Source organism: Sapajus apella, unplaced genomic scaffold (genome assembly GCF_009761245.1).
Source record: "Sapajus apella isolate SASKATOON/1434 unplaced genomic scaffold, GSC_monkey_1.0 scaffold2, whole genome shotgun sequence".
Taxonomy (NCBI): Eukaryota; Metazoa; Chordata; class Mammalia; order Primates; family Cebidae; genus Sapajus; species Sapajus apella.
Genome location: NW_022436942.1, coordinates 56660023 through 56673134, shown reverse-complemented (window position 1 = coordinate 56673134; position 13112 = coordinate 56660023).

The following is a 13112-nucleotide window of genomic DNA, read 5'->3' as shown; positions in this document are numbered from 1 at the left end:
TTACAGAGAAGAACAGGCCCCCCAGTTATGAGCTCTATTCAGAAGTGAGGCTATCTCCTCAGCCCCACTCAGGAAATTGGAGGGTATTGTCACTGCAGGCTCACTTTAGGTGCTTATGGTAACAAAACGGGACTAATGCTAGCAGGGTATCTGGATTTTCAACCCACTGTAGCAAGTCTGAGGCTCTCCCAAAAGCTTGTAGCTTACTGAGTAGAAGTCAATGACACAAATTCTCCATTTCTGAAGGTTCCAAAGGGGAGAGGCAGAGAAAATGACATGAAAACAAGAGACTAAAATGAAAAAGTCAAGCTTTCCCAAGAGGGCATGGCCATTACCACCACTTCTATTTTATCATGAACCTAAAATAAACATTCTAATCAAATGGAAAGTGTGTCAGTGGAAATGCCACTCTGTGGCACTATCCTGTTGCTAAGGTTACTTCAGAGATAGAAAAATTTCACACAGATTAGTGGTATGTGTCCCTGAGGACTGTAAACTACAAACAGAAAACTTAACCTTTAGGATAATACTGTATTACATTGTCATTTTACACAGTTCAATTTTCTTAATAATCAATGGCATAAATCTCAATTATCTTAAAATTAGTGTTTGAGTGGGCAGGAAACACATCTCTTTGCAAGAAAATGTTGGTGCAATGCTTGCTAACATAAAGGAGGGTTTCAAGCTCTTCTGTGTCTCTCCAAGTTATCTTCCTTTTAGAGATGTAAATGTTGAGTGGGTAGGTTTTCTTATTAAACCTTATTAAAGGCCGGGCATAGTGGCTCATACTTGTAATCCCAGCACTTTGGGAGGCTAAGGCAGGTAGATCACCTGAGGTCAGGAGTTTGAAATGAGCCTGACTAACATGGTGAAATCTTGTTTCTACTAAGTACAAAAAATTAGCCAGGGGTGGTGGCAGGTGCCTGTAGTCCTAGCTATTTGGGAGGCTGAGGCAGGGGAATTGCTTGAATCCAGGAGGCAGAGATTGTAGTGAGCTGAGATTGCGCCATTGCACTCCAGCCTGGGTGATAGAGCAAGATTCCATCTCAAACAAAAACAAAACAAAACAAACAAATAAACCTTATTAAAATAGGGAAACTAAACTTAAGCTCATGTCGTGGTTGAGACACTAGATATGGGTGAGGGGCACTTGGTCACATTTTTAATATGGAGAAGCCAGAGACTTGTTTGATGAAGTTGAGCATTCTAGTTTATTTCTAGTGTTTTGAGGAGCACTCTTATCAAAAGGGTCTCTATATTTCTGCAGCAAAGTTTATCTGAAAACCAGCATGATGAAGTTAAGTCATGAGATTATGGAGAGTGTTCTTTGAGGTCCTGGCATTGTAATGGCCACAGAAGAATAAGCAAGACTTTCAGCATCAATTCAACAACCTTCTGGAACCTTGAACTTTTTAATTAAGAGGGAGAAATAAAGGAGAAAAAGGTACAGAGGAAAGAAGAGAGAATGGAAAGAATACAGAATATATGTAGAAATTGAGTTCAGATAAAGAAAAGTTATTAGGTTTTCCTACCTTTACCTTGGGAGCAAAATCTATAAAACCACAAAATCTCTCTTGTTCTTTTTGAAAGTGTAACCAGATGTCTGCTTTTGCTGATCAACATCACAAGCATCTTACATTTCACAAGGTCCCTAAAAGTCTTCCTTAATTCAGGGTAAGATGTGAGAGACACAGAAGGTATTCTTGATAGGGATTCAAAAAAAAAAAAAAAAAAACCTGTGGACTCATTCAAAACACAATGAGCTTAGGCAGAACGTCATCCTACAATATCAATTATCCTCACTGAATAGCATTTTTGCCCTCTTTTTGTATGTCTTTTTGGAATAAGAATGTACGTTGCCCTTATTAATCCTATGGAATTACTTTTTCCTGCTCCTTAGGAAATCTAGCAAATGCAGACAGTTTCAGCGAGTTAACAAAAAAAAAATCTAATTTCCACTTGAGCAGCTCTGAGGTTAGGTCAGCAGAAAAAAGAAACTGCAGTAGCTTGTGTTAATGAATATTTTATAAGCTCTACCATCTAATAAAAGATGTATTTAAAAATGGGCAGGATGCTGGTTAAGAAAATGTACTATTATTTAATCATCATGTAGATGAAAGTTGAGTTTCAGGAATAATGAAAGCATGAAACAGCCCACAGACAAGCTCAATTTCGTGTCTTTGGACGCTTTTTGTTCTGTTCACCATAGATCTTCCGTCATGGCTCCAACTGCTGACTTATACAATCAATGAGGCAACGGGTGATTACAGAGCTTGACCCATGTGGAGATTATTTAGTGGCCTCAATGGACAAGAGAAATCTTTAAAAAGCTTCTAATTAGCACACCCAGTCAATGAAATTGCAAACCTCATTATTTGAATCAGGGCCAGGAAAGTACAGGCCAATAGGACCCCCAAATGACATGTTGGCAGTATGTGGAGCTTATTACCCACAGAGCACAGAATTACACTCAGCATGATCTATAATAAAAATAATACCGATGCTGATGATGACAACAGCAACTTTACGCATAGCAGCAATCATTTATTGTGCACTTACTATGTGCCAGGCATGGTGCCAAGTGCTCTACATGCATCGTTCTTTCTAGTCTTCACAATAACTCCATGAGATAGGTACTAGTATCATATTTACTTTATAGCTAAGGAAAATGAGGCTCAAAGTCTCATGGCTAGCAGGTGATTGAATTGACTCCAAGACTGTCTGACTTCAAAGCCAACAGGCTTTTCTTGATTAGAGGCCCACAACCCCACTCCATGTCTCTTTTCTAGCTAAACCATAGTTTTTTTGACGTGTCTTTCTTTGATAGAAGGAAGATAAATGCTCATAAAAGGAATTAACATACTAATTTGGCCGTCAACGCATATGTTTTAGTCTTGTAAGAGGAGCTATACACAGATCTTTCTAGTTAGCTCTGTAGGAGGGGGGCAGAAAGAATACTGGGGTAGAAGTTAGGTGTCTGGTATCTTAGCCCTAGCTCCATCCCTAACAAATTGTGTGACTTTGTCAAATCACTTTACCTCTCTCAGTCTTAGTGACTTATTCTTGAAAGTGACGATTGTAATATTTGCTCTCTCTCCTTGCAGGGTTTTGCTGAAGAACAAGTGTGATAATGTACCTGAAAGCTCTTGGAGGAGCTTCAAGTGTTATGTAAATGAAAGGTGGTAATTAAAAACCTCTAGAGAAGGGCAGCCTATCACAGTCATCAATTATCATGTTTTCTTCCTTGTCAGGAAACCTATATTTTTCATGTTTCTTGGGGGTATAGATAGCTCTGCACAAAATTTTTGTCTGGGAAATGTGTGAAAAAAAGGATCATTCTGCCAGTTGAAAACCTACTTATGATAAGAAATAACCACATATAAATTGATGGAACCAAAGGCAGATGCATTCTTACGTGAAATTGTGAAAATTCATACCTCCATTTATTGGTTTTTATATCTAGTTATAAGAAGATGGAATATTTAGCTGGCATAGCACACACAAAGCCCAACTTTTGAAATAAGAAAGTGGTATAGAAATTGACTTGTTACCTAGAAAAACAGAAAAAGACTGAGGGAAGGAGAATGAAAAAATATGAGCACCAAAGGGCTTGGTATGTTCTCAAACTTTGGGAACTTGGGTGTAGGGACACACCTGGGAAGTTTGAACCCACTCTTTGCTCACATTATCTTTTTTTATGAAATTTATTTATATTCCTGAATGAAGGCCAAAACAGAATTAGGAAGTAGCATTACTTACCAGATGGTAGAATGTTCTAAAGAAACACCTCAGCCTTTAGCTTCAAGAAGACCTTGGCTAGAATTCCAACTCTGCTGCTTACAAGGTGCTAATTAACCTCTCTGAACTTCTATTTCTATGAAACTCCTGCTCATAAATAACCCACCTTCCTAGGTATGATGTTACTAGGCACACCAACAATATAATCTGAGTAATAAAGACCTAGTTAAGGTGACGTTCATGGAAGTTCTAAACGTTCCCTCACCTAACCTGCTTTCAGCACAGATAAATAGTGACATGTATAGTTTAAGCTTTATCTCCATGTTTTTCTTGCTTTTTCCTGCCAAAGGTGCTCAAGGAAAGCAAATTGGACTGATACAGTTATTGAGAAGTTGAGATTGAATAAAGGCAAGATGGCACCTGGATGATTAGGATTTGACAGCAAAGGAAATCTAGAATTCATAATTAAAGCGTGTTGAGGACTACTGAGTTACAGTCTAAAATGACCGGGGAGGTTAGATCTGTAAGAGTTAGCGTGGCACTGAAGTTAAAGCATGTGAATGTCCTTAATCACCTACAAGGAATCCATGTGTGCCAGGAAAGTGTCAGGGAGTAGAATCTTTGACTTACAGCTGTCTAAAATTTAGCAAAGGCTTGACTTAAGAAATAATGTTTGTGATAATTGACTGAGAGTCCCAGTTCTATGGTTTATTCTCTGACTTTAACTGCACCGATAGAAACCCTGAGTATAGATGAATTGGCTTGCTCATAGTATTTGCTTTTAGTTTTCTAGGCTGTTTCTTGTCATCCGCCTCTATTGGGGAATGCTAACGGACATGGCCAGTGAAGCACACTGTTATATTTGTGGTAGGGATCCTGTCCCTTTTGGCGGTCTGCCTGACTGTATTTTTGTGACTATCACATCGTTCCTCTATACTGTGAACAAACAGATTTTTCTAATAATTAGGTATAATTATGCTGTTTCCCTATACAACAGTCTTAACTGGCTCTAGATTAACTGCAGAGACAAATTCAAGTCTTCAAGGCATTCAAGGTCCGTCTTGAAGCAGCCTTACGTCACCCGCCTAACTTTGCATCTTCCCTTTAGCCTCCCCAACCTCTGCTTTTGCGACGCTCAATATACATGTGCTGCTCCCTAAGCCTACAATGCCCTTCCTGCATTTGTCTTTGCAAAAAACTTATTATTGAAGCTTCATCTCAAATGTTGCTCTTCTGTAAGATTTTGGCTCCCCTAAGCTGACTTTAGAGCTTCTTCATTTGTTTAAGTCCCAATTCAAACAATGCTTTCACTGTTTTATAATAGCTCTTTCGTTTTGGGTCATTTGTTGATCGGTCTCCCCTAAACTGCAAGCCACCTGGAGGGCAGCATTGGTTTCGCACTCAAGTCTGTAACTTGTGCCCACTCTACTGCCTGGGCCATTTTTACAGTACTTGTCTCTCTGTTACCGGCATGCTGCCACCTTCCCCACTTTCTTTTTTCCTTCTTGTCCTCATCTTTAAAATGGCTTGTTAAAGCAATCTGAGTCAAGCACTGGGAAGACTTGGAAGACCAGCTTCGACACATCTTAACTTATTTTTTGGAAGATAGTACAGTCCTGTGATAGAAGTACTTGTCCAAAAATTCACCTCCATTCTGATTTTGTGTGACATTTTCCATCATGTAGAACATGATTAGCAGTCTTTTCAAGTGCTTCTTTAGGCCAAGTCTATTAATGAGATTTTGTTTAGTCCAGCGTGAGTCAGAGCCAAGCATGTTTGCTCATAAATGTGCATTAGAGGAACAGAGTTTGACTGGTAAGTGGCAGCCCAATTTTTAGAGCCGAGGTAATTTTCCAAAGCTGATTTTCTTAGTGTTCAGCAAAGTGGAATGTAATTTTAATTTGCAAGAAGAACCTTGGCTTCCATGAAACATAACTATCAGCTTTTTCTCAAAGCATTTCTTCACAATGATGCCAGGGAGGTCAGAATGAAATAGTTAGAGATACAAATTTAATAAAAGGGAGACTCAAAACAAATTAAAAAGTCTGTCTTGGAATTTTATTTGACAAAAGGGGGACAAAAAAGTTCAGTAAGTTGTTGTTGTTTAATGATGTCCAAATATTCATTTAGTACAAATGCAAGAGCAAAACATCACGGGAAAGTATATTTAAAGATATTACAAAGCCAATTTGAATAAAGTTTTAGCTCACCAAACATTTAAAGGCATCAAAGACATTAATCTTCTTGCAGAAGATATTTTATGCAGAGGACCCAAATTAGCAGAACTTTTTAATTGGTTCACTTCTGCAGTGCAATACATAAAAAGTTTATAGAGGCAACAATTCATTACATATTGCAGCATCAGACCAGAGCATCAACTATTTATAATTCAGCCTGCCATTCAGACATGTGGCCACATAAGAATGGAATATGAAAATTCAGCAAGCGTGTAGATTTTCATTAACCATTTATTTCTTTCTGTAAAGTTGAGGGCCATACAAACAATTCTTTCACCTTGGTCTTCCTATGTAAAGTAATAAGTATAAGTAAGTATACTAGTCAGGTACCTAATGTGACAGAAAGATGGCTGTCAGCAATGCAAATAAATGTATGAAGTGATAAATTCATGGATGACATGATTTTCCATTCCCTGCTCTATTTTCTCCTTTTCCTCCAATCCTACCATTCCTTTGAGATGTCAGGCGTACAGCTCATGCAAGGGAGGAAGACAGCACATTACTTTCATTTATAATTCTCTGAAATGTTAGTTTGCAAATACAGAGTTGGAAGGAAGAATTTAGAAATATTTACCTTTGTACACAAATAGAAGTGAGGGTCATATTTTCTGATGGCCTATGGAAACGAGGGCTTTCTTGACACTCTGTAAATGGTAGCAGAACCCAGATACAGGGAAACACTGTTTGGCTAAAGTGTAGCCTTGGGAGCATAGTTTGTTGGCTTTTTTTTTTTTTTTTAACAGAAGAAACAAAGTAAGAGAATATGAAAAGCTTGGCATTATCAAAAAATCAACAAACACTCACTAGAACTTAGAAGCAGTGTTCCTTTTATTTAACCAACAGGACTACCTGACGATAGCTACTGTTCTTTTTTACCTTATAGAGACAGTGGTCTGGAAGTTGGGACAAAGGTGACTGGTGCAATTAGGGCTGGTGTTACCATTGGCCTAAGAGGATTGCAACTTTGCTGGAGGAGTAGAGAAGAGAGTTTCAGCTTTAAGGATAACAAAAATCAGAGTTGGCTTCTCGCGTAGATCATGTCAGCATCCGCAGCCCACAGACTTCATCACATGACATTTTTCTTTTGGACGTAACAAGCAATTCTCATGAGTTAGAGAGAGTTGTTTCTCTGTTGCATGACCTGCTGTGGTAACTTGTGCAAGTCATGCAGTGGGTTAGGGGGTAGCCAGATTATAAACCCACATCTGGCATCCTCCTGCCAAATCCCAGCACCATAGCACTTGCACACCATCCCTGCCACATTCCTTTGGCCCTTTTGGAGGTCATCAGCATAGAAATTCCTTTACATACTGATGGCTTTTGTCTTGCTCTGCCCTCAGGTGTTCTCTGGCTACTTAGTGCTGAGGAGTTAATGCCCCCAAGAGTAACTTGCAGCCGCTGAAGTTGGAAAAAAAATGACTAGCACCTCATTTCCTCGTACCTTAATAATTCTGAGGTGTTGTCTACTCAGCATCTCCGAGGGCCCCCAGTGAGGGGGTCACAGTTGCCCAAAGTGTAGTTCCTTACTAATCCACCCTGTACTGGTCTTCCTTCCTTCCCTCTTGCTGTCCCCATTTGCTCTTGGTGTTTCCTGAGATCACCTCCCAAATACTACCTTCACCCAAGAGCTTGTGTTAGGCTCCGGAGAACTCAAAGATGACCACGTACCCTTTGGGACAACTTCCTTATGTTAATTGATGACAGAATTATGTTGAACTTAGAATGAACAATTAAGCCAGATGAGAAAGAGTCATTGCATATGTCTGAATACTCTGGGAACTCTGAAATTCATATGCTGCTTTTTGAAATTCATAGGCCTTTCCACCCTTTTAGCATAGTGGCCGTGTGGGAAAAAATATCTTCCCAAGTGTTTACACATGTCTAAGCCAACACATTTCAGAATCAGGCCTTCACTTCGACTGATGATGTCAGAGTAACTTAGGAGTAATGAAATAAAGTTTAAGCATGACCGTCTGCCACACAAATCTCCCCCAAACGAACAAGACTGAATTAGTAATGATATGAAGAAAATTAAGCTTGCTATATCTCATTAGGGAATATCCTTCTAGATTTGCATTTTTGTTTAATACCCAAATGCTGCCACATTAGAGCTGAGTCATGACTTCAACTTCCTTTGACATATTAAAATGAGATTGGGTAAACAAACATGTAGAATATCAGGCAGACATTGAGGAGAGTCTGAATATGGTGTAAGTGATCAGCTCGGCCTTGTCTATGAAGCTGAGAGCCTCTGAGCCTCCAGCTTCCTTCTGATTATTTGAATTTATTGTTATTATTAAATAGAGTAAATTCAAGTGGTGTTTCATTAGTTGAGATAAATGTGTGTATCTATAGTGAAGAAAAATTGGCTAAAAAAAAAGACCGCAGGTATGTACACATGACACCAGGGTCCTGCTGATAATGAAAAAAAGATACAATTTTGTCGGTGACTCCTAGTTTCCTATCATTATCCGGGAAGAAACGTTGCCAGCCTTCAGCATTGTAGTTAGTCTTCTAAATAGGCCTTCTCCTTTACTGATGAGGAGATTTTAAACGCCGTTTAGCATCATTCTTTCCCGTTCAATTTGCTTCCCTCTCCCAATAGCATCAGATTCACAGTTAGTTATAAAGGAGATTTATGGTTTTAAAACATCATCTTATTTTCTTCCTCTCTACTAACGAGTTTTATAAAATAAGTATGATTTTCTTAATATTCATTTTGAGTGTCAGAAATATACAATTTAGCAAGGAGCATCAAAGCACTATTAATGCTGCAATTTAGTGACAAAGCGTCTCTCAGTTTTCAAGTGCCTCTTGCTATATTTCTTCATTTCAAAGGATTTATTGTATTATTTCCTTGACTGTAATGGTTGGCTCCTAGTGTAATAGGCTTATTTTGATATTTTCTCCACAGTGTAAGTTATTTCAATAATGGCTAACTCTACCTTTGAATGATGCCCAGCAAACAGGAAAACGGTGGGTGTCCCATTTTTGCTTTTCCTGCTCAGCACCTTCAAGGGATCATTTCATCATTGAGAAGTGTATGTGTTATCTGAATAGTGACTTGGATGAGAGTCCTTTCTCTCCCATCTGAGGAAATCCATGGCTCCCTGGCCATCCCCCTGGTTTTTAAAATAATCCCTCCCACAAAAGCTTGTGCTTTGAAAATGAACATGTCAGTAATGGCATGGATTGGTACAAGTTATAGACAAACATGCCTACCCTTTGGGAGAAGGCAGGTGCTTGAAGCTTCATGGTTTCTCCCTAACTACTAACTAAATCGGAATTGGGGTACAAGAGAAGGAGAAACACTGCTTGCTCGAGTTCTTACTTGTTCATAGTCTTCAAAATATCCTACTCTTGGTCCCGTGAGTCTCTTAGGATTTTACTGTGTGTGATAATAATCATAGGCAGAGATAAAATAAACTTGATCCAGCCATTTGTAATTGACAAACAGGTAGAGTGTGTCCACACAGGAACATCTTTTCTGGACTTCCCTGATGGGTAGGAAAGAGAAATGTTAAATATGTTTCCAAGAAGCATTAAAGGTGATTTTTATACTCTCTGGCTTTGTGGGCTCCATGCTTAAGAGCTGGGGAGTTTCAATGGTAGAAGCGAACCGTGTATGTCTATCTCAGCGTTGCTAAGTGTAAATCACTCAGCCCCTGTTGCTGTTGGCAGATTTCTAAGGATCATTTATATTTACATGCATCCAAAATTTAGAGAAGTTGCAATTTTGTAGGCAATAAAACTAGGTATTTAAGGATTCTTTATATAAATTGAACATCTGTGGAATTTCTTTTTATTGTAAATACAATGTTAAGACCATAAGAAAGTTTTAACAAAGAGAGAAAAATTTGAATGTTGTGACACAGGTCATTTCTCCATATTCAGTTTGTTTTGGCAATCAGTCACTGATTGAAACAATAATATTCTCAGAACCAATGGTAATACCTTTGCCTTGCCTGGTAGCTCAGACATATTCTTCAGGGGAACCTAGTATCCTTTGTCTACAAGAGGAGAATCTTCAACCTGAGAATTTTCTCTTTGTGGTCAGTGGTGGTAGCCTCACCATTGGTTGTGCTGCTTCTGCTCTTGACCAAACACAGTAGCCAGAATAATCCTTCTAATAAGGTCCAATCATGTCACTCTGCTTCTTAACATCTCCGGTAGCAGCCCATGTTATTTGGAGTAAAAATCAGTAGGCATGGGAGCTGTCATTGCAGGCACATTTTTACCAAAAGCATTGTGGATACAGATTCCATGTCTCCAGCTTTCCAGCTCAAGTTATTAATTTCTCTTCTACCCACAACCAAACTGTAAACCAATAACATATTTTAAGTTTTTTTATATGATGGCATTCAACTTCTATATTAGTCGATGTAGTACTAGTTGCTATAAGAGATAAACATAAAATTTCTGTGACTTAAAACAATACAAGTTTACTTCTTGTTTCCATTATCCTTTGAGGCTGTTTGTGGTTGGACAGCCTTCTATGTGGTCAATCAGGAACCCAGGCTCCTTCATTCCTAGAAATTTATATTCTTCCCTCACCTAAATTGTTGGAGATTCCCCATTCAGCTAGGGAATAGAAGAAAGAAAGAGGGAGAATTTCTACAAGATTTGTCTGCCTACATTCCACTGGCCAGAACTCGGCCACTTGATCACACCTGACTACAGGGGGTGCTGGAAAATGCAGTCTGTATGCTGAGGAGGAAAGAAAATAGTTTGTTGATCAGCTAGTAGGCACTGCAATACCTATTTGCCATTAATTCCCTTAGTTATTAGACCATATGTCCTGTTACATGATTTCTCATTTCCCAGTTGTTTATCTCTTGTTCCTAAATAGCCATCACGGTTTGAGGTTATGATACATTCTTCATGGGTAGGCAGCAGAAGGGAAGGGGTGAATCTCTTGGAGTAAGACATACTTGGGTTTACATCATAACTGGGGCATGTACCAGCCATGTGCCTTTGAGTTAGTTATTTAACCTCTCAGATCATCAGCTTCTTCATCCGTCAAAACAGGTATAAGATACCTGCCTCATGAAGTGACTTAATGAAAAATGTATCAGACAGAGGTGAAGAGCATGGATCCTGGAGCCAGGCTGCTTGGGTTTGAATCCTGATCTCCTATTTGCTAAATGATCTTGAATGAGCTTCTGTTTTATCTGTAAAATGGGCATCATTATATTACCTACATCAGAGAGGTTTCGTGGAGAAATTAAATGAGTTGGTGTGTCTAAGACACTTAGAGCCAGAAAAATAGACTAAATTATATACAAGTGTCAGGGCTAATCTCAGAGTATTTGTTACATATTGAAGGCTCTTGATAAGTGGTATTCTCTTCAGGTTGTTGCTTAGTGTGGTTTAAGATGTTATTCTTTCCAGTATCTCTTGCAGACTGAACCCCCCTTGCCCACCAAAGATCTCCCCAAAGGGCTCTTCAAGGATGAGATTTCAAGCATCTTAATGGGATGTCAAGGAGCTGTTTGTGCAGAGAGCCCTGTCAAATGACCACTTGTTTTGATTACTTCAGTGTTGGTTCTGGGTCCTGGAGGTAATTGCCCCAGAGAGGACATTTACCCAGGGCGGTTTGGAGTGGTTCTAATTGTGTGATGTAAGGTTTAACAGCACTAACAGTTTAGGGAGCACAATGGAGAGGGGAGGTTATTCAGGGTATTAGGCTCATCTGAGTAGAATATTACAGTTTGAAAATTGTTTAAAGAGAAATATAATTAGAATAATGGGACAACATAATGGGAAATCAATGCTATTAATGTAACTGCTAATTACTGCATTAGAACATTTATCCAAATCCCTTCTCCTTAAAACTAAGAACATGAAATTAAGTCACCACAGTAGACAATTCGTGTAGAGGGACTGAGGGATCTTGGCCTACTCTGGAAAATTTGCCCAAAACAATTTGCTATTGTACCAAGCATCAAGCTGGCCCCTCTTCATACAAAGAGGACTTATATTTTCACTCCATTCATATTGATCATTTTAGGTCTCATGGGTTCTGGGGATTAAGAATGTCCTAACACTGTCTGAAAGAGACTTTTGGCTCCTGCCCTTGGAAGGGTTGGCTTCTTTTTGATAATGGCTCTTTTTGATAATGTCGCAAAGCTAGGATTCTGTGTTATAAGTAACCTACCCTGTGGGAAGGTGAAGGTGAGGAGCTTGGACAAAATTGGGATTGTTTGGGTGTAAAGTAGACAGTGAAACATTCCTGGCAGATAGACCAATGGTTTCGTAATAAGCGGAAAGGAATGTGACAACCTGAATGTCCTGAGGACTGGGGTCAAAGGCCAAGTGTTTGGTTTGAGGTGTCCAGGTATAGTAAAGACCCCAGTCTTCTCGGTGTCAGTGTGAGTTTAGGTTGGAGTTCAGGGAGCACCATTTGAGGTGCTGAGAGGAGACCAGAAATAGGTGTAGAGCTAGGAACTGAAGCAGGAGGCTTGGGACACCCAGTTAAATGGTAGAGATGGAGGTTTTAATTAAAAAAAGTTTTTTTTTTTTAATTGTGGAAAAGTACATGTAACATAAAATTTGCCATTTTAACAATTTTCAAGTGTACAATTCAATGGCATTAATTACATTCATGATGTTGCATAAACATCCTCATTATCTAATTCTAAAACTTATTTTATCATCCCAAACAGAAACTTGGTAACCATGAAGACATCACTCTTCAATTTCTTCCCCTTAGCCCTTGATAATCTCTCAACTTCTCACTGTCTCTATGAGTTCACCCCTTTTGATGATTTAATGTAAGTTGTGGGGGTTCATATGCCCAATTGTTCTTAATGACCTTCCCTGGGACCTTCACATCTCTGCTTGTAGAACCTGCACTGATTCACATGGAAGCTGCCTTTGGAGTTTCCTTCTTAGGGAAACAGAAGAGGGGTTGGACCTTTGCCAGGAAAGCCAAGTGAATGCCAAAGTGAAGTCATCTGTTCAGTTAGACAAGGAGTCAAGGTGCTATTTCTTTCTCTCTCTCTCTCTTTCTTTCTTTCCTTCTTTCTTTCTTTCTTTCTTTCTTTCTTTCTTTCTTTCTTTCTTTCTTTCTTTCTTTCTTTCTTTCTTTCTTTCTTTCTTTCTTTCTTCTCTCTCTCTCTCTCTCTCTCTCTCTCT